The 27,660-nt window shown below is 44.9% G+C and overlaps 1 long non-coding RNA gene across 2 annotated transcripts in view; it reads right to left on the bottom strand.

The window, feature by feature from the left end:
• The window catches only part of LOC144238892 (uncharacterized), a 108,588-nt gene extending 81,423 nt beyond the window's left edge, over positions 1–27,165 (bottom strand). Inside the window, exons 1-3 of one of the 2 annotated variants that reach the window (XR_013337252.1) lie at positions 27,036–27,165; positions 23,956–24,067; positions 15,583–15,797 (exon numbers count right to left, since the gene is read on the bottom strand). This is a non-coding gene — a long non-coding RNA (uncharacterized LOC144238892). Of the gene's footprint in view, positions 1–9,605; positions 10,289–15,582; positions 15,934–23,955; positions 24,068–27,035 lie in introns of those variants that run through there. The other variant, XR_013337253.1, reaches the window with a different exon arrangement.
• Between the last annotated feature and the right edge of the window lie 495 nt (positions 27,166–27,660).

The raw sequence follows: 27,660 nt of genomic DNA, 5'->3' as shown, positions 1-27,660 counted from the left end.
GTTACAGAATATATTTCTTATTGGACCATTCTGTGATTATTTATGCCTTTCTTCCCTATTAGAGTTTGAGCCCCTTGAGGGTAAAGGATTCTTAACTATTTTTGCGTTTCTATCACTGAATATAGCACCTCACTCATGAGCTTTTTAAAAAGGATGTTAAATGAACAATTGAATGAAAATCAAGGAGGCCACGCACTTTCCTTTCCAGCTCAAAAGTCCAAAAGGGTATTGTAATGTCAAAAATGACAGCTACAATTTATTGAGCCCTACTGTGTGCCAGAGACCATTGTAAGCACTTTATGCATAGTATCTCATTTAATCTGGGTCCCTCCCCCAAATATACATATATTGCTATATGATCTCAGAGTACGCTGTACTTCTCTACTGTGCTACCCACCACACTTACAAACAATTGTTTACTTTCTGTCTTTCCTTCTGTCAACAGCCCCTGAGGGCAGAAACGTTATCTTTACTTATATGACACCAAATCATCCAGCATGTGGCCCAGGTGATGTGTGCCATGTAACAAACACTAAACTAATATTTTTACTTTAATTAATCCTTACAAAACACTGTGTAGTGTTATTGCAAGTACTTTTTAGTATAATTCTTGAGATCCCGAGTGTCTCTGTTCTTTCATTCCTCAGACAGAACATAAAGGAAACTGGCCAAGTTTCCTTGTGGTAGTTGAAAATATTGATGACCTCTATTATCACCTTTGGGCTACTCTATACCTTGAAAATTGAAAGAGACTCCTCCCTCCTCTCTGACTGTTTACCCTTTGAGTCGCAATCGACACATCTGTGATGTCTCCACCAACAAGACATTGCTTCCAGGCATGGCCATTGTTGCTTGGGGATCCCAAATACTAACAAAAGTAGAAGGAAGTAGGCTCCTGCAGGAAGAAGACAAGGCAGGGCAGGATTCAATGCAAGAAGTGCAAGAGTCTGGTGTTGAGATCACCAGTCCCAGGTCTGTAAAAGTGCCTCCACTTCCCTTGAAGGAGTAAGGTGGGTCCTCAGTCAGAGGGGATTTCCCTTCGCCTTCAACTGGCTCCCATCGCCAGCCCATTTTCCCTTCTGTCACATTCCACATTTCCATCCTAATAGGATTGTCTGCCTTTGTCTGTGGTTTGCTCTGTGTACTGGGGCTCCTTGCCATCATCATAGATCATCATCAACTCTGCTGTTCTATTTCCAGAGGCAGCCATCTCCTTGTGGTCTGTTCCCCATGCCAAGACAGAGTCGAGCAATTTCCACAAAGTGGGCTAAGAACATTCCCAGTATACCAGGGCGCCGAACCAAGATTCTGAAAATGGTACATTTGTTGGGTGCCGCTCTTCCTTTCACCTTCATGAATTCCAGAAATGCGGATTACCCCCACAGATCGTGGACACACTGCCAACCTCTGGAGTTCTTGCCATTCTGGTTGGGGGCATCAGGAATCTAACCATCTCAGAACTAACTTGGCTGAGAGTGGCGGGAGCGTGATTGCAACTGGCACTGGACGTGCTTGGCACCCCTGGCTTGTTGTTGGGGTCACGTAGGGGAACAGTGGCGACTCACAGTTTCCATTTAATAATAAACTGCAGATGCCTATTTAAAGCACCCAGACATTTATTTCAAAGCTAGGGAGGCAGGCTTGAACAGTGGAAACAAACAAGGACTAGCAACTTGGAGTCTTTGGTCACTCACTAAGTGACCTTGAGAGTCATTCAATCCCCTTAGACTCAGTTTCTTCATCTATAACATGTGGCGTTTGATGGGATGGAGGTGTTAGCTGATGCCATGGTGGTTGGTTATCATTTTGCAATATATAAAGGTGTCAAACCAACATGCTGTACACTTTAACCTACACAATGTTGTATGTTAACATCTCAATAAGGCCAGGGAAGAAATGAGGGGGCTGACTAGTTTATCTCTGAGGCTCTTCTTAGAGCAAAAACTAGAGTTCTTTGAGGATCTTTTATTTCTCCAGTGAGGATCACTTCAGTCTTAAGGGAAGACACCTGCCCATCACCAGCACCCTCTCCTATCCTGAGGTATTTATTGGGAAGCTACTTCTTCAGGCTCGTGAACCCAGACTGGAACCAGACCCCAGGTCTTCCACCTTCTTTAAAAGACAGGTCTCCTTTTGTAAGCCACAACTCTGGAAATGGCCTTCACAGCCAATTTCCAGTGTTGCTGAAACTACCTTGTCCATTCCGAGTCAACATATACAGCTTTACGTCGTGTAGATGAATGACTTTAAATGGGAGATGAAACAGGTGTCTCATGAGAGATAATCTTTGCTATTTACACAGTCATCCTATGCTTCCTTAGAAAGATTGTTTCTTAACTACAAAAGGAACTCCTTCTCATATAAAATTTGGAAAACTATGATCAGTTTAGGGAAGAGGGCAAAATTGTTCTTAATGTCACCGTTCTACCCTTCCCACAGAGAAGCATTAGAGTAGCATTTTGGTGTATTTCCCACTTTCTAGTAGTTGTAGTTTTTCACATGTCGAGATCATGCTACTTGTAATATTTCAACCTCTCTTCCCACTTATGACTGCATAATAAGCATTTCCTCATGTCACTGAAGCCATATCTAAATAATATTTTAATGGCTTCATACTATTCTATGGTTTGGGCATTGCCCTGAAATTGACCAGCTAAGTCATTTGTAGCTTTATTACTTTTGTTTTTTAAAACTTTTCTAAGTAATGCTAAAATGAACATTCATGTTCATATATCTCTGAAGCTTTCAGATTATTTCCTTAAAATGCATTCCTAAAAATGAGTTGCTAAATTAAAAAGTATAAACAGTTTTAAGAGTCTTGATGCTGTCTTGATCTTCATTTTCCTGGCGCATTTGAAGACTTAATAGCACCATTTTTTCTCTTAAAGATTATCATACCCATTTTCATCACGAGAAAGTTTCTTCCTAATATTTTTCTTGAAGCGACACAGGCCTACGCCTCCTTCCAGAAAACATCAGAACCCAGAGCTTTGTCAGCAAGCTGTCAGTCAGCTGCGAGAATTCCTGGCTGACCCCAGGTGTCTCCAAGGTTATTTTTAGTGCCACTGTGAAATGGAGGATTATAAAGAAGATGAGAGCAGGGCTCTCGAGTGTGAGAAATATCAAATGAGCGCAAAAAGTGCTAAACTGTATTTATCAGAGTCCCTATTCAAAACCCTGCGCTTGAGTCACCTTAAAAAATCATGGGGCCACCTCTTCCCAGGACAAGCTGTGTGACTTTGGGAGTGTCCCCTGGCCTGGCTACGGTCCAGCCTCCTTCTGTGGAATGAAAGAAGGGTGAGCCAAATGATTTATAAGGTGTTTGTAGGTCAGCCTCAGACGATTCCACATTTCTTTGGACTGTGCAGATCGTGAGGTAATGCCCTAAAGATACCTTGAAACAATTTTGAGTTTGAGGGTTTCTTTGAAAAGATGATTATTAAAAAATGGCCATCTTGGGGGTGTGGGGTGCTGCAGAATTGAGTATATAGGTGAGGAGTTTGATGAATTCAAGCTTTGCTAATTATTAGCCACGTGTGTCTTTAGGTCAACAACTTAAATACCTTGAGCATTAGTTTTTTCAACTGCAAAGGGGCTGATAACAGAGCCCATTCCCTGAGAGGACTGGAGGGTTAGGTAGATAGTGTGAGTGACCCCACACCTAGGAAGCCCTCAGGAGACACTGTGAGCACCTGCCAAGTTTGCTGTGTCAGAATGAGCACCGCCAGGAGTGCAGCATTGGGAAGTTGCCCATTGATAAGAACCACACAGCAGGTTAGTAACAATGCCCCAAATCACCTGTGGTCTGCTTGTCCTAGTTTGCTCCTCTGTCACCACATCATTCCGGAAATAGCCGGGTGAAGACAAAGATGTCTAATAGAAGCTTAGGCAAAGATATCATTGTCTTCCTAACCATAGTCCAAAGCCAAGTGCCAGCATTATGTGCGTGCAATCATATTTTATCCAAGCAAGTTGGAAAAGTCCTGAGTAGACACCACTGTCTGAGAAGAATGAGTTCTGAACTCTTCTGCCTGATGTTCAGAATCTCTCTTAGCTTGGCCTTGGCTTACCTTTCCATTCTCACCCCTTGCCACGGCTCCCCAGGGCCCCAGGTTGCACTAAAACCTGAGTCTGGCATCCTCCCAACACAAGGGTTTTACCAGGGCTCTCTTCAGGAGCTACTGTCTCCTTCCAGAATACCTTAGCCCTGTGCCACCTGCAGCTTCGTCCTCATCCCTCGGGGCCTAGCCCAAATGACAGCCCTTCCTGGATGAAGGCTTCTTCCCCTGTCCAGACACAGTCATTGCTCCCAGCCCTGGCTGGGCTACCAAGACGCTCATGTGTGTCGCCATGTCACATCATGTGACCGCTGTGATTTAGCTCCAGGACGTGTGGGTACAAGAGACCCTCCTGCTCTGGCTACTCTGGCATAACCCCGACTGGGTCAGATCTTCCCCAAAGTGGGCAAGGTTTGCTTCTGCAAGCCCTCAGAAACCCGGAGAGTCTGAAGCTGAACACAAACACATGGCTGTTCTTCTAAGAAGAGAGCTCGAAGGAAAATGTTTTTTCTTGGATTTTTGTTTGTTTGTTTCATTCAACAACAAAAGCAAATAAGAAACAAATACCTTAAACACATTGCCATGCCACAATCATGATTTATATTTTTCTTCCGCTGTTACGATGGGAATCTATTTTTGTTTTCATCTTTTAGAGCCCCGATGCCTAGAGCAGGGCCTATTAGCACAGCCATGCGAGCCGCTCTGTGGTTCACTAAGGGCTCTAACAATGAGTCCATCACTTACTGAATGGCCATTACCATGACCAGTAATTTGCTGGGTGTGCTGGGGACTCTCAGAGACACACCTGCCTTTTCAACTGAAGTCAGATGTAGACACAGTAATTAGCCTTTTCAACCCCAGAGATGGTCACTCTATTAAGTATTAGTATTAAGGAGTGAAGGTGGGTTAAGGCCCCATAAGGGTCTCTGTGCTTCTTTGCACCTGCATTCCAGACCCTTCTGATCTGTGTTTATTTCAGCATAAGCTTTACCGCCCCTGATTCGTGCTGAGGCACCACCATGCTCAGACAGGTCCCTTGCCTTGTGATGCCTTCCTGTCTGTCACATGTAGGCTTTCTAATACATAGTCTCTTCTGTTCTACACAAGTGGCTTTATGGTTCCATGTCTTATCTCCTCTGTAAGATTCTAGGTTCTAGCCCAAGGGGGTTCTCATCTTCTTTTCAGCCCTTTGGAGTCCTTAGCAGATTGCTGGGGCATAAAACAGGCACTTAATAAATAATTCATTCATTAGTAGAGACATCCTTCACGTTCCAACAGATGGAATTGGGATCCTCTAATCTCATTACTCAAGTGTGATCTGGACCAGCAGCACTAGCATCTTCTGGAAACTTGGTAGAAATGCAAATGCAGGCCTATCCCAGACCTGCTCACACAGAACCTGCATTTTAACAAGACCCGCAGAAGAGTTGTAGTCATGAGAAGCAGAGCACTAAATGACACTAATTGCCAAGGTCTCCATTGTTCCTCACTTGGTCCACTGTTTTGGCTTCCCCCATAGCTGGCTCTTCCTACATCCCCTCACCCCTGTGCTCCACCTCTCACCCCCCACCCCATGGCATCACTTCAACCATTTTTTCTCTGCTATCCTAATTTTCTCACTTCTCCAAGATCTCCGTTCCCATCCACAACATGCCAACAGTTCACTTTCTCCATTTTCTGCTATTATTCCTGGAGACTCTGGTACCTACTGTGCCACTGAGATGCAGAAGGGCCTCCTGTTTTGTCAAATCAAGGCACACTTTCCTCATCAAACTTGCATGTGAGAGGTCTTCAGCGGGAAAGCTGAACTTAATCTTTTCGTGACTAGGTTATAGCTCTTTTTGCCGCCTTTTCTATTTATCAACTCACTCCTAACCAGACATAAGTTAGGAATTCATTGGTCAGCAAAAAACACAAGTGCAGTGGTGGTGAAATCTGTGCTTTTCATTTATAGATGCAACTGCTAGAAAGAATTTGAGAACTGAGCTGTCTTCATTAGTCAAGCCTAAACCTTTAACTAAAAGAAAAATATGCTTCACTTTAAGGCAATCAAACACAGAAAATCCTACTTAGAAGAAAGCAGGATTTGCTTTAAGCGATAATTCTTCCACTTAAAATAAAATTTGAAAGATTTTTAAACTAGTAGTCTTTAAAGTGACTTTGAAAATTACATTTGTGGGGTGCCTGGGTGGCTCAGTTGGTGAAGCTTCTTACTCTTGATCTTGGCTCAGGTTATGATCTTGGCTCAGGTTATGATCTCAAGGTTTGTAGGATTGAGCTCTGTGCTGAGAGCATGGAGCCTGCTTGGGATTCTCTCTCTCCCTCTCCCTCTGCCCCCCTTGCTTACATATATTCACGTGCACTCTCTTTCTCTCAAAATAAATAAATAAACAGTAAACATTTTTCAAAATATAGAATTACATTTGTTCACATCTTGATATGAGCAAGGATGTCTTAAAATCCAGGAGAGACTTATTTTTAGTTTGAGATGCTGTATTTTATGTGGAGTCCAGGAAAAAGCAGGTTTGGAGCCGGAATGACTGAATATTACTTCAACTCCCCACCCCCATATTTTGTAGCAGGAACTAAGCAGTTAAGTACTGGTGGGAAGATCATATTACTTTTTGACTCATTTCCTACCTGAGGCTTGATTTACAATGATAATTTTCTTTAGACATTTTAAAAAGTGACTGTTCAGAACAAAAAGAGATATATTGAATAGTCTTCCTTAAGGCCAAGGGCTGACAATAATTCAGTCGTTTGATTTCTATTCATTTTTCTTAAAACTCTGCTTGCACAATAACTTCTTCTCCAATCAATTAGTCTAACAATTCATATCAATATTTTATTTTTAATGGTTGACTACTCACTTCATTAAAAATGTAAGTGCATTAGCTCTGTGTAGAATGATTCCATTGGGATAGGCTTATTTAAATATTCATAACATAAAAATTAATAAATCTGAGCACAGTGTTTGCATTTTAAGAATTCAGGCTACTGTCAGGTGTATTTGGTCCTAGATGAGATCCACTAAATTAAAAACCTCGAGCGTTATCTTTTTATTGATTCTTCTTTATAATAAAACAATGCAACAGAAATGCTATGAGAAAAAAATTACTACCCAATAATTCACTGGTTTTCTCAACTTCATCCATTGATAACGAGTTGCCCTTCCCTTGTCTCTCATGCTTCTCTCCACTCTTACCACCTAGATTCCCACCACTGAAGCAGCCTGTCTGAGAGCAAAGAATTTAAAGGCTGGTTATGAATAGTATTTACTTTCATTTTATTCACTCTCCCTCTTCTCCCCCTACTTCCTATCCCCATCACCAAAGTATAATCAATGAATCATAATGGTGCACAGCAAGAGCTCTAGGGACGATTATTTCCATTGGGCTTGCTCCCAATCAGAGGCAGCAGCATACATCTCACAGGGGGTAAAGGCTGTTATATGTTGGTTCAAGAGCACATATACATTAGAATCAGCGGATTTGACAAATCTATACATTGAGTTAGGACGTGGAAAAATCCAGCCAGAACAGGGTGTCTCTGATAAGCCACCAAAGGCTTGGAATGCCATTTACCTCATGCATAAAAGTAAACTTGAAATGGATTAAAGACTTAAATGGGAATGCAAATTGGTGCAGCCACTATGGAAAACAGTATGGAGGTTCCTCAAAAAATTAAGAAAAAAACTTCCATATGATCCAGCAATCTCACTTCCAGGCATTTACCCAAACAAAACGAAATCACTGTATTCTGAAGATGTTCTCTACAGTCTCATTTTTGTTGCACATTATTCACATTAGCCAAGATACAGAAGCAACCCAAGTATCTAGCTATGGATGAATGGATCAAGAAAATGCAGTGTGTGTGTGTACATAATTGTGTGTGTATATATACATATATATATATACATGTGTGTATATATACATATATATGTGTATATATATATACATGTGTGTATATATACATATATATGTGTGTATATATATATATATATATAATTCAACCTTAAAANTAAGCCAGACAGAAAGAAATTTTTGATTGCATGGTATCACTTACATGTGGAATCTAAAAAATAATAAATGATTATTTAATTATATAATTAATTCTATTATATATTTATTATACAGATAACTTTATTATATATATTTACTATATACATAATTATTATTATATATCAAATAATTGTTTGACTTTGATAATAAAGTCAAACTCCTAGAACCAGAGAGCAGAATAATGGTTGCCAGGGGCTCATGAACAGGGTGAAATGGGGAGATGCTGGTCAAAGGCTAAAAACTTCCAGATGCAAAATGACTAGCTCCTGAGGACCCAATGTACAGCACAGTGACTATAGTTAATAATACTGTGTTGTATACATAGTATATATATTGAACCTTACTAAGACAGAAAATCTTAAGTGATCGCAACATACACACACACACTGACTATGTGAAGTGATGGCTATGTTAACTTGGTGATCATTTCACAATGTGGAGGTATATCAAAATCATCACATTCGAATATATATAACTCCAATATATACCATTCTATTTGCCAAATATACCTCGGTAAAGTTGTGGGGAAAATAAAAGGAAGTGGGGGAATCCAAAAAGTGCAGGGCATTACTGATAAGCTACCAAAAGCTCCAAAATGCCATTCAGAAATAAGGACACGGGGGTAGTCAAGGCATGCCCTCCCCCAAAACACCTGGCCTGGGGTGACTCTTTTCTCATACTCAGCCTCAAATCACTTCTGTTAGCAAAGCTTGGCTGGATTCAATAGAAAAGGCCTCTGCCAGCACATGAGCAGCCCCTGTAAGAATGGGACCAAGGGCGTCCCAACATTCCCATCTGCACTAACAGGGGTAAAGTTTGTGAGCAGGGTTGCTGAGAAGAACACAGAATTTGGACTGAGGAGACTGAACTTCTAACCTTTATTTAAGAAATCTTTAAATTCTTTTCCAGTTCTCAAATTATGTATAAAAAGACGAGGAAACTCAGGATTGGACTGGCAAGGAGGTGACACAAAAGTGAGCCCATCCTACCCCCTAGGGACCCAGATCGCAGTCTCTCATTTGGACCACACGGAGAGCCCTGAAATCCTCCCCTACCCATTCCTTTGGTCAGACTTTACAAAGTGCTCATAACCAATTCAAGAGCTCAAGCTCCTTTGCCATTGCCGAGGGTGAATAGTTAACAGAGGAGAAAATGTCATGTCTACTTGGGCAAGGCGGGGCAGGGCACTGTAGTAACAACTTCTAGATTCCCGAAGCCTCCACTGGGCAGCAGACTCTGGGGGTCAAAACTCGGGTTTGACGCTAAAAGGAAAGATGAGTCATCAACACGGCAATGACAAGTTCCCCAAGTCTTTTAGAAGTAGTCGCTGGAGTCAAGCACAGAGACACTTCTGTGTTGAGTTCTCAGAGATGTGGGGCTGTGATTGTGATTCCTGTTGTCCTTTATAAGTTAAATTCTTCCAGGCCAAGCGAAGAAAGAAAATACTCAAATCTATACACTGTATTTATTTGGTTTTACTGGAAACTTATAAAATTCACTTGTTCTATTATAAATGAAACACCCCGGGATCCTTATATACAGCAGAGAGACAGACGGCGTATAGTCTCTCTCTGCTTATGTATACAGAGATGAATGTGTAAGATATACAAAGGATTGAATGTTTAGAGATTGTGTGTATATTACATACAGCTGAAAAATCATGGAGTCATCTCCTCCAGAGTTTCTTGAAATGTGGTTTACAGACCATCTGCCCTGGGACCTCCGGTGTCTGGATGGGGGGCCCCACTGAAGAGCTTCCCGAATCAGTCTCTCCCAGACTCCACCACGACTGATTCTGGGCAATGATGTCTTACTGGTTGATGGCTGTCTCTTAAAGCACCAAATGTCCCCCTGTGACTCTGGCGACCTAATTATGTGCTTCTGGGCATACCTGTGTTTCACAGGCAATGTGAATGCATTTTAGACTTAACAGTGGATTTTACACTTCTTTATCCCTCTTTTCCACTATCAGCAAACTGGCTTTAATCAAGTGTGCATAGCTTTTTTTCATTAGTCCTTCCTGCTGGGTTTGTAGCACATTATGTTGAACTATGGTGAAGCTTCTAGAAGCATCCTTTGTTACATCCGGTCTTGCTTCTTCTTCCTAATTCATGATAGCCTCTTCAGTTTCCTGGCTGCGCCCTTGACACAATTAAATGGTCCTGATTTCTGAAATCGGATAATGAAATGATCTGAAATAAATGAAATCCTTAGCAAGGATGAGCTAAGATAAAATGAACGTGAGCAATACTGCATATTTATACCCTTCTCCTTTCATCTGGAGGCAGCCCACAAATTGAAGCTCATATGATTAAGCCAGAACATGGCGGATCTCTTCATCATTACAGAAAAGCAGGCCCCGTGGAGGAGTAAATTACGGCACCTGTTCAGTTGCATTAAAATCACTACCCAAAAGGTATAGATAATAATTAAGTAATATACCACAAGTGACAGAAACCGAAGGGAGAATTTCAGAAGTTAAATGTATTAAAGGTCTCAAGTTGGCCAGGGCTCCGAGCACAGAGCCTTAATTTGTGGAATCCAGTGGTGGCTGCACTTGATAAAGCACAGACAGATAGAAGGGCCTTCTAGCATCAATTCAGGACCAGAGAGCGGAAGGTTGCTGTCCTCTGATGAATTGCCTGGACCGTTTGGCACAAATAGGGTGGGCCACCAGCCTGAGTGTAAAAACAGCAACCTCAGGATCCCACATGCTAAGCCAAGCTCCTGAAACTGGGGAATGTCCAATGCGTTTTGGGGTGTGGAGTGATTTTCTCCCAGAGAGCTACTTTCCCTTATCATAGGCAGGCTCTGTGCTGTCCTTTGGGGAAAGAGCTGTTGTCAAAATTTCTGCTGACAGAAGAATCTTGCAGATTTTATTATGCTACAAATTATTACATGCAACCTTGGAGTAAAAATGTATGGTGGTTCCTCTGTTGGGTTAAGAAGTGGAGATAACTTGTGTGGCAGGGCTGAGAGAAAGCCACACAGATAGAGATGTTAAAGTCTCTGCTTTCCTGGGGCTGCCTTGGAGGTAGTAGAAAGATTTGACAAGGCTGTAAGCCCTGCGTTAAGCTGTGTAGATGGCAGATGTGGAGAAAGGGGTCAGAGGACCTGGGAGAGAAACCATGCCCCCCTCCCCCCGCATGGCGGATGATAATGCTTATTGGGCACTTTCCATGTATCCATATTACTACAGCTGATATATAAGCATCCCACCTCATCTAGCATAATCCCCACAAGAAGCCCACGGGCTGCATGATCATCTCTATTAGATGGATAAGAACACTAGTTTAGGGAATTAAGGCTGTAGTCAAGGTCCTGTGGTCTGATTCTAAAGGGCTCTGTTCTTAATTCCTATTCTAATGCCTTCTATTTTCAGTGGATGATGGTTCCTAGGATTCACAGTAGTTCTCTATGGTGTGTGGCATGATTCACCAGCAGTGCACTTCATAGATGAAGAAATAGAGACCTAGAAGCCTTGGGTGAGACATTGCCTGCGGGGATAGCTCAGAAGTGACAGCCCCAGGATTCCCGTCCAGGTCTCCCCAAGGCTAAATCCTGCCCCTTGGTGGATAATGGTGGCAAGACTATGGAGAGCAATCTTCCGGCGGAGGGAAGGGGGACCTTTAGCATCACAAGCATTGGTCGAGACTTGTGTGGGTCAGACCCTGATACGATGCCTTGACTGGTGCCGCCTCATCCTGGAGCTAATATCCCCCGAACCCCACTGCAGTTGTGCAGACAGGACTCTCATCAGGCAGAGGACACATCAGGCAGAACTGAGTAATAAAAACATGTGGCTCAGACAATATTGGGTGGTCAGGAACAGCAGAAGAAATCGGCGTGAGCCACGGTGGCTGGGAAAGATCTCCTGGAGAAAGGGGATTTGAGATGCATAGAAAATAAGGTGATATCTGGAGATGCAGAGAACTATTTAATATGCATCTTTTTACCCAATACTCCTGCAGGTTCTCCAGATGCTAGACATGGGGGTGGGGGGGGAGGCTGAAGAAATATGAAATATATTTTCTAGTCTTAAGTGGCTTAGAGCCTGGTTGGTGAAATAGAACATATGGGAAATGAAAGAGATCAATACTAACCAATATCCAATTAAGGGCTAAATTATGTTCCATTATCTCAAAGTACTATAGAGTTTCGGAAGACAAGAGATCAGTAAGGGTTGGGGGCATAGTGGGGCAGAAAAAACTTCCGCAGGAGGTGGCCCTTGAGCTATGGTTTTAAGAATGCAGGAGTTGGACGGAGGATATAACATTCATAAATACAGGCGCTGGGAAGAGAACACAGTGTGTTCTTGAGCCAGTGAGCAGGGGAGGAGGCAGAAGTTCTGGAACACTCCAGTAGCATCTCCACATTCTGGAGTTGGAAGAAACTGGGTCCCTCAAATTTACCCAGAATAATTTGAAATTAAGGTTGCGACTCTATAAATTAAGCCATGAAAGTCACACACAGTGGATCAAAGCAAGAAGTACAAAATCACCGAAGAGAGACAGCCTCCAGCCCTGTGGCACTCAGCAGTAATGGGGGCCTAGACATGTTTTTCTTCGTCTCTAAAGATAAGGCCATCAGAAAGAAGGGCCGACTGCAGGGCTAGGAACATCATCAAGTGGGTGTCCACTCTGAGTAGGTGATGTAGTTGTTTTTTTTAAATCACAGTAGCCTCTGTGAGCATAGCTAAGGTGGGTCCTTCCCCAAGAGGACCTTGATTCTTCTCACAAATGAGATGGTCAAACCTCTGAAATTAAGGATAAGCCCAAACTATGGCCACCGGGATCCCCCAAATGACCCCAGGGCCATTGCACATGCCTCACTGCTTGGCCACCGTACAACTCCAGGGTGTCATCACCCTCTCCCATGCACAAGGGCATGGGACAGGTGACCCTGTGTGATCCCTTAAATGAGTTTCTATTTAAACTTCAATGAATAGATGATGAAGACCCTCAGTAATTCTCAGTGCTGGAGAGCAAGGAGAGGTAAGTTAGAGTCCCTTTCTGGGCCCCTTTGGGCTCTGCAGCTGAGTGAATGCAATCACTGGCATCAGGAGCCACATATGAATGGGGAATGGATTCTCCTTCACCACCACCACAAGGGGAAACACTCCACATTCACGTCCTATCTTTAACAGAGACCCACGTCGTGACTACTGTCAGAACCTCATCAGTGTTCCCAGGCTGGCGCATGAAAGAGACCAGATTGTGGGACCGGCTACTGCAGATACTTGAACATTCCAGGTGGTGTTTATCTGACCTGACATTGACCTGATTTCAGAGACAGTCCTGTTTTCCTTATGGTTCATTTTGTGCCGGGAAAGGCTGCTGTTTTATAAATGACCAGCCAGCACTGCCAGGCAGTGCAGGGCTGCTGGTGTTGAGGTTGAGGCAAACGGCCCCAGGAAACTTCGACAGAAATGAGGACAGGCCTGACAAAGAGGAGGTGGCTCTTGAGAGCCTTGGGGTCTTTCACAGAGCAGGGGCTCAGTGCATCTTAGCACGTGGTGGAAGAGGCGTGATCCACGCCACCTCATCAATGATAACTTTCCCCTCAATGGAAGGAAGCCAAGAGCCCTTTTGTGCCAGCTAATCTAGCTCGATGTGTTAGGTGCCTGGAACCTTGAGAGGAAGAGAACAGACACTGGGAACTTTAAAGCAGGTGGGAGAGAAATCGTGTGTGTTGGGGGATGGTTAGGATAAAAAAAAAGGGTAAGGGGTTTTGTTGAAGCTGTTTGGCAACGGGCATGAGGGCTCATACATAACACTCAGTGTCTCCAACTGAACTCAAAACCCACAGGGAGAAAGACACGGTCAACAGCTGGAGAGCCACAGGTGGGCTTTATTACAAGTAAGGTAGCAGCCCAGTGTGGTTGTATATCTGTAGCCTGGGGGTGGGGGTACTAACTCGGTCCCTGAAATGCCCAAGCAGATGAGAGTTTAGCAGTCCTCCCCCGTGGGGATGGGCCCCTCTGCAGGCAATGGAGCACCGGGATGGATCTACCCCGTCTCCAGGCAGATCTGGGAAAAGAGAAACCAGGAAGAGCTGAGCCACAAAGATCGAGATTCTTCTAATACACCGACCAGACAGCTGACTTCCTGCTAAGACTGAGGGGTTGGGTATACTTAAGGTAAAGGGTTACTTTAAAAGTAGCTCCTCCCCCTGGAAGCACAAACCCAGGAGGAAAGGTCCTCCCACCCCTTAACATGTTCTATGCAAACACAAAGCAAGGACTAGAATCCCCCGTAACTGCATGCATGGCAAGTCTTCCCTCGTCTGTGCCCCGTCTACACTGACTAGGAATGGGTGCCTCTCTGAGTGTCTTGGAGACTTCCAGGATGCACGCTGGTGATACTGCTGTCACCAGGCTTGGTTTTCCAGGCCCAGAGAGGCCTCTACGTTGCTACAGGGCAGACTGAGTTATGGGATCAGAAGAAGAAAAGTGTCTGTGTAGGTAAAGAGGGCACCCCCAAACTTCCCTGCACTCCTGTGCTTACTGAGGTTGGTCGTACCTCCAGACCAGAATGTTTGCTCCTTGAGAGCAGGGCACATGCACGGTCTTTCTCAAAATTGTCGCTGTTTCTCCTCAGTTTGCACACATGATGGTTTGGGGATCTGGTCCCCATCTGTCCCGTGTGACTAAAAAGCAGCAGACAGAGAGACCCTAGGACCATTCCCACCCATCCTTATCACCATCATCAGATCCCACAGTTGGAAGGTCACCTTGTCTCCCCCCCCCAAAATTCCCTCAGAGAAGCAGGAGTGGGGGAGGATTAGGGGAAGGGGGTCTAAAGGTACAAATGCCCAATTAAAAGATAAATAGGTCCCAGGGATGTGATATACAGCATGGTGACTATAGTCAACAATAATCTATTTTATATTTGAAAAGTTGCTGAGAGTAGATCGTAAAACCTTTCATCACAAGAAAGTAATTATAAATATGGGAGATGATGAATGTTAACATATTGTGGTAATCATTTTGTCATATATACATGTATCAGATCAGTGTGTTCCACACCTAAAACAAAGACAGCATCATATGTCAGTTCTATTGCAATAAAACTAAACAAAAATCGGGGGCGCCTGGATGGCTCAGTCGGTTGAGCGTTCAACTTCGGCTCAGGTCATGATCTCACAGTCTGTGAGTTTGAGCCCCACATTTGACCCCCGCAATCGAGCCCTGTGTCACTCATGTCAGATTCTCTGCCTCCCTCTTTCTCTTCCCCTCCCCTTCACACGCACTCTCACAAAAATAAATAAAACATTAAAAAGAAAAACTGAACAAAAGTTTGTCAAAATTCTCTCAACAATCCCTTTCAGAGTTGTCTGCATAGCTTCTGTTTCCCACACCTCCTTGAGTAATGGTGCTGAATCCCATATTCATTTTGGAACTATAATCTCAATTAGCTGGACTCGTTGTGGTTGGATTGTGTTTAAGTTCATCTCAAGCTTACCTTAAGTGGTGCCTCTTCCCTTCTTTTAAAATGCCTGTGATGTTACAGATCCTTCTAAAATATGTTGAAGGAGTTGAGGCTCCCCTTGCTGAGCCAACTTGGTGGGGTTAATCCAAGACAGGAAGACGCTAACCGGCTGGGATTGGATAGTTAGGTGTTGGTGGGGGTTACAGAGGGAAGCCAGCTGGAGAACATGGAGGAGCGTCTCCAGGTTGCTAAGCCAGGACACAAAAAGAAGAGGTCAGAGTCTGGGAGGGTTTCCCATGAGCACCCAGAGTCACAAACAGAAGGTCCTCAGGGGCAGATAGGGAGCGGAGGCATCTCAAGCACCAATGAAATCTTCACAAAATGAGGCTGTAGCACGACTGTTAGTCTCCAGCTTTCTGCTTCCTTTTAAAATCCTGGCACCTTGCCCTACAAGCACCGGAACCTGGACACAACTACAGGCATTGCAATACCCAACAGAATAATTCTGAACCTCATTGTCCTATGTGAAAAGACTTTACATATATTTAAGACAGTAACTACTTCCACGAAGCACTTCCATATACCTAAAAATGATAGTAAAATATTGAATGAGGTCTAGCGCACGGAGGATACAGATGGAATGGAAACTAAAGTTGCTGGCATCCACGTTCTGGAAAGTTCAGTGTAATCATATTTAGTCTTGTTTTCCAGCCAGCTTCTTGGATACGGTGGCGATGTTCACCAAGACTGGGAAGCTCTTCTTGCACATTTCTGGATCTGAGAAAATGCTGCTCTCCCCTGATGGAAATAAATGAGGTTAATCTTGCTTCTTTGTGTGGCTCTGGAGGGTACCCAGGATCTAGAAGACAATGTGACTTTAGGAAATGATGCTGCCTATGAATCCAGTTTATTTTTGGACTCCTGAGGCTGGAGCATTCACCAGAGCAAAATAAACTCATACGAGGTAAATAATTCTGTGAACTGCATTCTGACTACTGTTTCTTTCTCTTTGCCCTTTAATATTGTTGAAATGTCCCAGTTTGAGCTAGGAAATGAATCTGTGCTTGTTGATGAAATCCAATTGTATGGAGAGGATGGTGTTCATAAATCCCCTGAATTCAGCCCTCTGGAATTTCCCCAGATTGAAATCAGGTACTCACACTGCCTGGTTTTCAAATTCCAAGTCAGCAGTATCTGCCATCATACACGGCCTGAGTGTGACTTTCTAGTGGGAGGTTATCACAGTGTAAGGGCTGTGCGAGTACCCGGGGCTTATCTAATTGGGTTTTCTTGACACTTGTTTTATTGCATTCAAATCTCACCGCCTGATCAAGTGACTGCACGTTTAGTGAGTTGCTGGGAAAGAGAGCTTCCTGACCAATCTCTGCCCTTGTTTTAAACCCATTCTCCCACCAGGTAGAGGAGTTTCTCTTCCTGGTTTGGGCTACATCATTCATTCCTGCCTTATCACTGACCTGGAAACCTGAGCCCTAAACCAACTCTCCAGGTTTAGGAAACGTTGCTGAATGGGGTAGGTGTTTGGTCAAGAAGATTCTTAAGGTCCCTTGCAAGTGTTCTTGTTGAGGATTCTCAAATGCAGTTGCCACGACATTCCTGCCCCCTGCCACCAAAATAAGCATTCCATAAATATTTGTGGACTAAATGAATAGTGAAAAAAGGAATGGATGAATGAATCAATGAATAGAATTGTCAAGTGATGATGGTCCCAAGTCTTTCTCCCAAGTCCTCCCAGGAAAACCATTCTGCTTTGGATAAAAACTCATGCCTATAGGACCCCAGGTTCCAGGCATGCTCCCTGATTTGCCAGAGCGCCAGGGTGGGCCCACAAATGTTACTCTGGGGGTTCTCACACCATGGAGATGTAATGATACCCTTCAAAACAGATCGGGTTAGCACTTCCACCCATTGGGATGGCTATTATTTAGAAAAAGGAAAGTAAGTGTTGGTGGGGATGTGGAGAACCCGGAGCCCTTGTACATCATGGATCGAAATGAGAAATGGGGCAGCCACAGTGGAAAACATTCTGGTGGTTCCTTAAAGAGTTAAACGTAGAACTACCATGTGATCCAGCAATTCCACTTCTAGATCTATATCCAAAAGAACTGAAAGCAGGAGCTTGGACAGATACTTGTGCATCAACACTCACGGCAATGTTACGTACAAGTGCCCGAAGGTGGAAATGATAACCAACAGGTGTATATGTAAACAGGATATGGTTAATGCCTATGTGAAATATTATTCAGCTTTTAAAAAAGGTATTCTGATACATGTGACAATGTGGATGCACCTTAAAAACCTTGTGCCAAATGAAATAAGCCAAACATAAAAGGACACATTTCATATGATTCCAATTTTTATGAAATATCTAGAGTAGGCATATTCATAGAGGCAGAAAGTAGGATAGAGGTTACCAGGGTATGAAGGGAGCAGAGAATGAGGAGTTATTATTTAAGAGGTACAAAGTCACAGATTGGAATGATGAAAAAGTTCTGGAAATGGGTAGTGGTGATGGCTTTATAATATTGCAAATGTATTTAACGCCCCTGAATTGTACACTAAAAAATGGCTGCAATGGCAAATTAATGGATATTATAGTGCAATCAGAATTAGTGAAGATAACTAAACAAAACAAAATGGGTATATAAAGGACCAGAGGTTGAAGAAGGACATCAGGTATATTTTGCCTTAAAATCCTACTAACCACAGGAGCTGGCATTTCATGGCGTGCTCTCTTTCCTATATCACTACCTCAAGTCTTACAACATCCCTGTGAGGGATTATTATCCCATTTCCCCAATGAATAAACTGAGGCTTAGAGACATTGACTCACCCTACATCACATCATTAACCAGTAGCAGAGCCATGACTCGAACACCTTTCTTCATGATGGAAATGCCGAGCTCTTCCAGCCTCCCCACAACTGCCTCCCTCAAGTGGTCGCCACACTCTTTGCAGAAAGGCTGCCCACACTTAGGACCAGCCAGAGAGGCTGCCGAGGCAGTGAGGTGTGAGCACCCCGAGAACAGGAGCTTGGCCCACAACCCCCGGCTGGCCTCACTCTCACCTTGCCCTAGGAGACAGGGAAGGTCACAAAGCTAACGGCTGCACTGAAGGCATTGAAATGCATTCACTTTGAAGATATATCCTGACTGTTAAATAAACAGAACCCCTCAAAACCCCCTTTGTCCTTAAGGCTTATATATTCAGGGATCTCTTCAAGGCATTTGACATCAAATTCTAATCTTCTGCACATCAGAATCCCACACTTCTCCCACGGCCCCAAAGGCGGTCTTTCAAGAAAACTTCCCCGTGGGTTGACGTTTGAATTCAGCATCCCTGGCATAAAATCACTATCCGTGAGTATCGCGAGGAGTTTCTCCCACCTGATAAAATCCATGCATATCAATTGTTTTATAGGTGAGGTCAATCTTTTCAGGGCCCCATTTAGCACAGAGATAGCCATACATCTCCCGATTTTATGGTCGCAGAAGTCACTACATCAAACCATCCACCAGCTTTCTCTGAGCAAAATGATGCATCTGTGTAATTAATCTTGACCACTCTCTCCTGCCAAAACTGGGCTGCCTGTTGCTCTTTATCGCAGCTTGAAAGGTGGCCCCTCAATCCTGATTTTCAGCCCCAAGCCATTCACCCATGGACTTCTGTTGTTCTTGGCATTAACAGCAAGTGTGCTGTTAATTAAACTCACCAGATTGGTATTTTTAGACAGTGGCTGCCTCAGGATGCCAAGGGCAGACCATGCACACTCCGACTGCTGTCCATCTGTCCTTGATTTCAGTTACTCTGTCTCTGGTACAGTGAGCCTTGAGTTCCCAGGCCGGGCAGCGTGTTCTCCCAAACGTCTGCCTGCTGCAGCCAGGGGGCGGTAGTGATGCCTAGTGGGTAGGACTAGGGGCTCAGAGACACTGCTGGGGTTTTAACTCCGGCTCCACCATGAACAAGTCCTGCGATTCCGTTTCCTCATCTATAAAATGGTGATAGTTATAGCACACCCACCCTTTAAGTGGTTGGGGTTCAATAGATTCTACCATGCAAAGCATTTAAAATAGTATTGGAAGCAAAGTAAGAACTCAATATAGGCTAATCCCTACTGCTCTTAATATTATTATCAACATGTACCAGGATGTACAGAGCAGTTCACCAAAATGCTAATCTTCGAGAATTTCCTGGCAGCACCTTGTCAACATCCACAATTTAAGTTCTCAAGGGCAGTCATATTGAGTGACAATCCTTGGGCTTCCCCAGATCCTCTATAAATCTTCAGGGGCTGCGGCAACTTGGAAGTCAAAGATTATGAATGTTCAGTGCCAGAGTTTTTGAGTCACTTACTCCTACACTGATTGTTTGAAGAGCACTTCATAATTTACAGGAAACTCTGCCCTAGTAGCTGTCGTCTCCTGCCATATTGATTGAGCTCTTTGATGTCATATGAGTTCTGGCGCTCCTTTTGCATATGCCTTTCTCTTTGTGTGGCATGGCTCCTTGGGGACATTTTGACTTTCCCCTATTCTCCATGTCTCCTCATGTGGCTCATCCTTCTAGACCTTCATGCATTGCCTTCGGTTTCTCCTCTCTTGGGGGCCTTCCCAATAGGTCCCAGCCCAGTCTGCATGACAGCATCTTGCATTCATCACATACCCCTGTGGCGGCATGTTAGTTTCCTTGCTAGACCCTAAGTTCCTTGAAGACAGAGATTGTGTTATTTCCTGTGTTCCTTCTGGTCCTTACCACAGTATTTGGTATCTCAAGAGTGTTCAGAAAATACATGAACTACCCCTTGAGGGATACAGAACTCGACAGGAAGGGTCCTTGGAGAGGAGAAGCAGTCAACATGACTGGGAAATTGGGGAAAGGCTTCACAGCACAAGTGACATGTGGAACTGAGCTTTTAAAGTTTTTTCGAATCTTTATTTATTTTTGAAAGACAGACAGACAGAGCGTGAATGGGGGAGGGGCAGAGAGAGAGACAGAGAGAGAGAGAGGAAGACATAGAACCTGAAGCAGGCTTCAGGCTCTGCGCCTTCAGTACAGAGCCCAACACGGGGCTCGAACCCACAGACCATGTAATCAGGACCTAAGCTGAAGTCAGCGCTTAACTAACTGAGCCACCCAGGCATCCTGGAACTGAGCCTTTAGAGGTAAGAATGACTGTGGCAAGCAGAAGAGGGAAAGAAGGGTCTCAAGACTCAGGAACCAATAGGAGTGAATGAGACTCAGGTTGGAGATCTGCTGAGGCCAAAACCTGGAAGGCTGGGGAACTGGAGGAAGGGAGCCCCGGGCTGGAAAGAGGTGGCCAGTTTCTGCTGAGAATGGGGATCTGTTAAAGTATTTGAAGCAGGACAGTATTTTAATTTTTTTAAGTTTATTTATTTATTTTTGAGAGAGACAGAGGCAGCCTGTGAGCAGGGGAGCAGCAGAGAGGGAGAGGGAGAGAGAGGGAATCCGGAGCAGGGCTCTCCACTGTCAGTGCAGAGCCTGACATGGGGCTCGAACTCCAGAACTGTAAAATCATGACCTGAGCTGAAATCAAGAGTTGGACACTAAACCAACTGAGACTTAACCAATCACTGTCTGAGATAGCGTTTTAGAAAGACGGAGCCTGAAGCAGGCAGGTGTAGCGGTGCATGGAGAGCTCACATCTGCGGAGAACACGGACAGATAGATCCTTGGGTTGATATATGCACGCACTCTCTCTGGAAATACATACTCTAGAAACTGGTATCAGTGGTTGGCCCTTCGGAAAGGAACGTCGTGAGGAGACAGGCATGGTAGGAAGACTGTTTTTGTGACTTTCTGTTTGCATGGTTTCCGTTTGTCCATGTGTTTGTATTATATTTTCTAAAAGAGTACAGGTTTTAAGTAGCTAGTAACACTGAGCATGAGAAATGAAAGAAAGGAAGGCAAAAGGAAAGAAAGAAACGAATCATGTATGGCAATGTGAGAAACCAAATCAGCGGGGAGACAGCAGGGACAGGGAGAGGGGAGGGGTGGCTATCGCCCACCAAGGGCTTTCCTGCCCAGACAGCCACGCCCATGGCAGCCTTGAACTTGCACACTCCCAGACACAAGTTCCCAACTATAAATCTTATTTCAGCCTGTGATCCCAACCTCAAATGTTCAACAAGGCAAATTCGTCCTCGGTTATCATCAGAGAGATGGGTCTTGTTCCTCTGTTGACCTTCCCTCTGCCTCACCCCCATTGGGGTCCTCTGCTGACAGACCTCTGTGGGCAGTGTCTGCTCCACTCACCGGGTCACACTGTTGGGGCTTTGTGCTGAGGCCAGCCTCTCTTGGGGAGGCCAGTGGACCCAAGCAGGAGGAAGGAGAAGAGGTGTTTCCTTCCTTGGAAAAGCACTTCAGAGTGTTGACCAAAGGCTTGCTCTCCCAGCCTCCAAGACCCGCTGCTCTGTTTTCAAGATATCTGGAAGCTGAAGACAAGGGGCAAATGCCAAGTCATGTGAGAAGTCCAAATTCAGGAAGATCAAGTCAACAGGGATACCTGTCTCGGCTCTTACAGTGGCCTTGGGATTGTGAAGAGCTAATAGTTTGCAACCGCCGGTGAGAGAAATTTCTAGAAAAAAACATTCACCATATTTTTCACTCAGGAACTTATAATTTAAGGTACTGGATGGCAACACAAATATAGGTGTGCCTCAGTTTAAGTAAACCCAATTTTAAAAAATCTGGAGTTTGGAACTGGATGTTAAAAGGGAATATCAAACAAAAATGTAGCTTTTCCAGGCCTGGTCTCGGGAAGAGCTCTCTGGCACTGTCTCCTCAATCTTGAGCAACTCATTTTCACCCATTCGGGCTTCAGGTTTTACTTTAGATCTACAGGATACACTTCTGCTCTCTCCTTAATTCTAGCAGCAAATATTTGCATTTGGAAAACTTGCTTGATTTATTCATCGATGCCGTGACCTGTTGACTGAGATTACATCCAGTACCATTTCTTAAGATGCTGACAGCTTGTCTGAGGGCAGATCGGTGGGGGGTGGGAGGGAGTACCTGGGGTACGTCAATCACCCAGACCCTTAGTCTTTCAAATATTGGGGGTGGGGGCAGTTTCATTTTGCTGCTCATCATCTCACAACCCAAGCTGGGAGGTGCCCATGAGGGGGGCTCTTTCGATGGCAGCAAGAGCTCTCTTTTGCACATGAATTTGTTAGATGGAAATCACGCTTCTGACATGCCTCACAGATCAGCGCTTGTATCTGTCAGGTTTTCAAGTCTCTGTTGATGGGAGCTCAACTCCTGCTTGCTAACAGGGATCCGAAAATGGTTTGAAAGAACTTGAACAAATTTTTCAAGATGTGCTGTCTTTTAGGAACATGCAGCAAAATAGTAAATATCATTAAAATTAATTGCGCCAAACATACTCTCACAATTTAAATGGAATTGTCAGCTCTGCGTAATAAAAGGTCAAAATTATGCGTTGCACAAGGAATAAATGTAACCCGATTATTTGACTCAAAATTAAATTAAAGACTGAATGCACTTACATGTTAATATGTTTTACGTTGTTATATGACTTCCTTTAGAGTCATTTATATCTCAGCCATATTTCTTTAAAGCAGGTAATATAAATTTGTTACCTCTAGTGTCTTTTACATTCCCAAAGCACACGATATTTCTTCTATATAACTTTGTTTTCTGGTGACAATAGTTCATGCATCTTAGTATTTCTGTTTTTTTAGTGTTTATTTATTTTTGAGTGGGGGAGAGGCACAGAGAGATAGAGAGACAGGATCCAAAGCAGAGTTCAGGCTCCCAGCTGTCAGCACGTACAGAGCCCGACACGGGGCTTGAATTCATGAACTGTGTGATCATAACCTGAGCCAAAGGCAGATGCTTATCCAACAGAGCCACCCAAGTGCCCCCGCATCTTAGTTATTTCTAACATTCACTCTCTCTTTCTCTCTCAGATTCACATGGAGAAGAATCTATTTCCATATTGTCTTTAATCTGGGATGACCTCACTGGCCATATTAGCGAATGCTGAAGATACTGATCCTTACTCCCCCCTGTCCAGCTGATCCCATGGAGTGGAAAGACCAGACAAAAAAAGGACCAACTGACCTGGGTTTTTATTTGAGTCACGCAACCCTGTACGAGAGCCCTGCTACCATTCTCAGACCTCCACCTCTGCCTTGTTCTCCCCTTCTTCTCTGCATCTTCTTCATACACCCGCTGCCCATGGGCTTGCTCACCGCTGGCTCCTGTGGCCCCCTCTCACACTCACCCATCTTGAAGCCCTGAACCTGTGGACAGGATGCTCCCCATTGAAGGCACCCATCTCTAGCCCTGGGTGCCTAAGCTTCCCTCTCGCTCTCTGGGTTCAGACTTTTGCCAAATATTTCTTACATTTGTCATGTCCATGTGCTCAGCTCCTTGCTGAGGAGGGCAGGAGGAATTCGCCCTGGTCCCGGAGCACCTTTCATTCATGGTGGTAGGTGACGTGAGCACGTGGGTGAAACTAACAGGAGACAGAAAGAGTGTCACTCTGGGGTGGGCTCCAAATGTATAGGAACTTCTAAATGTGAGCATCTGTCTGCCAAGACCACAACCAAACATCCTGTGTGTCTGCAGACTGTCTGACCCTAGAGGATGTGGGTCTGCTTTCGTACTACATAGTCACCATTTCACTAAATGTGCTGCACTCAGAAGAGCACAGGCAGAAGGCAGTTACATTATTTTCTCTGTGCTGAATTGAGTGCTTCTTCTTTGCTCCTGGATGAAACCCCAGGCGGGTCCTATAGGATGAACAAACCTCATGTTTCAGATAATAAAATGTCTGTGTCCATCCAGATATCAATTTGGCATACAATTTAAAACCCCTCTCTTCCCACCGGATTGGGCCTGATACAAGGTTTGGAGCCAGAGGTGAGGCCATTTCTGTGATTGGCTTCCTCACTATTTTCACTCCTCCTGTCGGATTCAGGCCGCCCTGCAACTGGCAGAGAGTGAAAGAAAGGGAAGCGGGTAAGAAAGGGCTTGCATGGTTGTCACCATTATCATCTGCTGGGAGGCTGATTCTTCGTCCTGTGCAGCATTTTTGCGGGTTCTCTGGTGGGGAAGGGGTCTTCCCCTGGCACCTTGCTTACAATCATGGGGATCTCCAACTTGAGCTCTTTCAAAGAAGTCACAGTTGTATCCAGCTGGCCACACACCCTCCCCCATGCCCATCACCCCACATCAGGATACCTCTGCCTCTTCACCCTGTCTCTTTACTCGGCTTCCTGGCAAGGGAGCTCCAACCCCCCACCTTCTCTTTGGGCTTTCCAGATGGAAGGCAGACACCAGTCTACACCCACCCAATTCTGGGCCACACAGATGGAACTCTCTGTGCAGTTTCTGAAGTCTCTCTCGCTTTGCTTAGGTTGAGGGGAAGACATCTTTTTCTTCCTCCGAAGTCAGGGTGGGCCGGGATGAGAACAGGGTATTGGGGACACCCAGCTACTGCCAACTCTCTTCAGGCTAGTTCTTGCCACTGTCTACTCCCACTTGCTAGTAAATTCCTAGCCTCCTCTTTTAAACTCTTCAAGTGGGTGGCAGCAGAACAAGTTTTGGGCCACCCCTTTGCCAGCCCCACCCAGATGACCTAGCACCCTCTTTGGGGGTCGTTCTCAGCTTTGAGGCCTCACCCAAACTTCAATACAGGAAGAGTGTCACATTAATACCCCATCACAGTTAGCACTTAGAACAGGATATAAGAATATTGAAAAGTCATTTCTTTCTTTTTTTTTTTTTTTAATGTTTTATTTATTTCTAGGAGAGAGAGAGAGAGAGAGAGAGAGAGAAAGACAGCATGAGCAGGGGAGGGTCAGAGAGACAGGGAGTCACAGACTGAAACAGGCTCCAGGCTCTGCGCTGGCAGTCAGCACAGAGCCCGACGCGGGGCTCGAATCCACGAACCGCGAGATCAGGACCTAAGCGAAAGTCGGACGCTTAACCGACTAAGCCACCCAGGCGCCCCTTGAAGAGTCATTTCTAAGGGCACCTGGGTGGCTCAATCGGTTAAGCGTCCGACTTCGGTTCAAGTCATGATCTCACAGTTCGTGGGTTTGAGCCCCGCGTCGGGCTCTGTGCTGACAGCTGGGAGCCTGGAGCCTGCTTCAGATTCTGTGTCTCCCTCTCTCTCTGCCCCTCCCCCAGTCATGCTCTGTTTCTCTATGTCTCAATAATAAATAAACATAAAAAAATACAAAAAGAAAAAGAAAAATTATTTCTAGTCAGAGAGATTGTAGAAATCTAACTGTGCTACATTTTGCCTTGTTTTTATCCTGCATTGATTTCTCGGGTGGGTGAGGAATCACACAAAGACCACTGAACTTACGAGGGGTGTTTGGAAGGGAACACTGGACACAATTACACGAACTCCTGATTTTGGAAAGGAGATTTCAAAGGGGAAAATATGCATCTCAAATGTTCCCATGCAGAGGCACTAGAAAGGGCATAGGGCATACAGTACTCTGAAAGTTAGAGTTATAACAAATGCTCTGATGCAAAAGACAAGGGGCAAGTCTCTACGGAAAGCCATGTGGCCATAGAGTGTGTCCTGTTAAGTTGGGCACCAGAAGGACGTGGGTATAGGCTAGAAGGAGACCACAAACGGAAACACATGGAAAGGAGTGGCCCGAGCCTGGAGGGGAAGTGGAGGGAGAGTCAGAGGCCAGGATGAGCTGAAGCTTGCGAACCAGTCAGGACAGCACATGTTCTGTGTTTAATGCAAAGCAAGCAAACAAACAAACAAGCAAATAAATAAATCCACTAGGCTCTACCAGGCTCTGTTCTACGCACTTATATTTGAATCTGTCTGCACATTACAAGCTAACAACCAGGTACTACTATTATCTGTATTTTACAGGTTGGGGAATGGAGGTGTGGGGCGTTAAAGCAGCTGGCCCACAGTCAGACAGCTAGAATGGGGCGAAGTCGCGATTGAAACCCAGACACCCAGGCTTCAGAGACTGCGCCGTAAACTCCCACCCAGTGCTCTCTGTGAGTTTGTCCATTCTGAGCTCTACCAGGAGCTGTGACCCTCTGAAGGGGGTGGATTATGTTTTGCCCACATTTGTAATCCTGGCCTTTATGTCTGGCATGCAGCACACACCCCAAGTTGTCCCACTGAATCGAACAAGTGTAACAGGTCCTGTTTTTGCCAAAGCCTCCAAAGGCTTTTAGAAAAGCATTATCTACCTCCTAACAAGAGGGGCCAGCCACATCCACCTTGAACTTGCAGAAGCCCGAGCAGGCCCAGCAACCACCTCTGCACGTGGCTCCTGGCTCTTAGGAGAGAAGAAGATTTCTTTGGAGAGGACTAGAGAGCATTGTGGTGCTCCCCTTCCTCACCACAGCCTCCCAGGAGAAGTGAAGAGGGACCCTAGGGAACCCTTGGTGGATATTAGAGTTTTCTTTTAAGGAAGGGGGTGCTGACACCTCACCTGCTGGCCAGGTCCTGCCTGATCTACCGGAACTCTGGGGCCGTCCTCATGCTGTGGCTGGATGGACACGGGAGGACTCCTCGGAGAACTTGAAATACAGCTTTTGGGTTTGCTGGTCACGAGGCTGGGGCCTGACTCTTCCCTTGAAGGAGCCTGAAGGCAGGAGTTGGCTGAAGCCCCTACAGGTGACTGGGAGAGAAGGGGGGGCAATTTCCTGGCTTGAAAAAGACCACAGCCAAGAGGGCTACCAGCTTGAGCAAAGGGAGCCCAGTAGCAAACTGCAGAGAGGAAGAACCAAAGGGCATCCTAAGAGGTCTAAACATGCATTGGCCCCGCTGGACAATAGTGTCCTCCTGAAGAATCCATGTGCATCTGAAATAGAAATAGGGGGGAAACGATCGTGGTGGGGAGGTGTACCTAATACACCTATAAAAGGATCCCCAAGGAATTTTCCAGTGTGTGCACATCAGCTAAGAGGGAGCAGTACACAGCTCAGAGAAAAGTTCAGAACCACAGGCCCATTTCCCTGGCCTTGGCCCTGGCTCTACAGTAACCAGAAGCAGGCAGAGTGAGTACCGGAGAGGCAGGTCGGACTTGAGCTTAGGTCGTGGGTTGGAGAGAACAG

This window comes from Crocuta crocuta, unplaced genomic scaffold (assembly GCF_008692635.1).
Source record: "Crocuta crocuta isolate KB4526 unplaced genomic scaffold, BGI_CrCroc_1.0 scaffold140, whole genome shotgun sequence".
NCBI classification, from domain to species: Eukaryota; Metazoa; Chordata; class Mammalia; order Carnivora; family Hyaenidae; genus Crocuta; species Crocuta crocuta.
This window is presented reverse-complemented; position numbering and strand designations above follow the sequence as displayed.